Source organism: Mustela erminea, chromosome 7, assembly GCF_009829155.1.
Source record: "Mustela erminea isolate mMusErm1 chromosome 7, mMusErm1.Pri, whole genome shotgun sequence".
NCBI classification, from domain to species: domain Eukaryota; kingdom Metazoa; phylum Chordata; class Mammalia; order Carnivora; family Mustelidae; genus Mustela; species Mustela erminea.
Genome location: NC_045620.1, coordinates 139,235,478 through 139,236,543, shown reverse-complemented (window position 1 = coordinate 139,236,543; position 1,066 = coordinate 139,235,478). Strand labels below are relative to the sequence as shown.

General features: G+C 50.8%; 1 non-coding gene across 1 annotated transcript; it reads left to right on the top strand.

Annotated features, from left to right (window-relative positions):
- Positions 1-662: 662 nt before the first annotated feature.
- LOC116596696 lies at positions 663-787 on the top strand. The gene has a single exon (XR_004288278.1). It is a non-coding gene; the product is annotated as a U6atac minor spliceosomal RNA (small nuclear RNA).
- The last annotated feature ends 279 nt before the right edge of the window (positions 788-1,066 follow it).

Here is a 1,066-nt window from a genome sequence, read left to right as displayed (position 1 = left end):
CATATTCAGTAAACTAAATGCTGCTGGGAAAGTTGGCTGTTTATGTGCCTCAGGAAGGTGAGGATCCGTTACCTGGAAAACAAGTCCTTGTAAACATCAAGTAGAATGGCTCGGGGCATCTGTGGGCATCCTCTAGTGGCTTGGTTCTGAAGGTGTCATCCACGCTTCTGGAACTCGGGTTTTCCTCCATTTCAGATGAGGACCAGAGCACCGGGACCGCTGCGTTACTGGGAGAATGATGTCTGGCGCAGCAGAGAAGCAGTGTGTGTGGTGCTTACTGCCGCCAAGGCCCGCAACCCTGGTGAGTTTTCCATCCTGCTCTTTCAGTGTCTGTATTTCCAGCTGCCCAGGTGATCCTGGCCAGACACCATAACTTACAGAGTGGTTTTTGTTCACACAGGTAGATTTTTTACAATCTTTTCTTTTCTTTTCTTTCTTTCTTTATTTATTTTTTTTCAAAGATTTTGTTTATTTATTTGACAGAGGGGAGGTCACAAGTAGGCAGAGAGAGAGAAGGAGAAGCAGGTTCCCCGCCGAGCAGAGAGCCCGATGCGGGGCTCGATCCCGGGACCCTGAGATCATGACCTGAGCCGAAGGCAGAAGCTTAACCCACTGAGCCACCCAGGTGCCCCTAAAATCTTCTCTTATTAAAGGGGTTTCCTGTGTTGTAGGGGACAGAAGGTGAGCCGTCCCCCTGACAAGGATGGAAGAGGCTGTTGGGTGTGAAGACACTCACAGGGGCGAGGCATTGTCGCCTACCTGGGGGCCCCTGAGATCACCTTTTGCTTGTGCAACAGCGTGTTCTGGGGACAGACGGGAGCTTAGCCGGCGGTGGGCTCTAGCCGACTGTCCAGAGAAACGATATTGCTCCATCCTACCCAAAACCAATGTAACAGTGTGTGTCCACCACACCTCCAAAACGTCTTCTTCCCATTTCCGTGTCAGTTGGGCTAATCCCAAACTTACAGGACGTCGCTTCCTGAAGGTCTCAGGACTCCCGTCATGCACAGTTTCCACCAAACTTGACCTGCAACATTTCAAGAGACCGTCCTCCTAGACTTTGTTG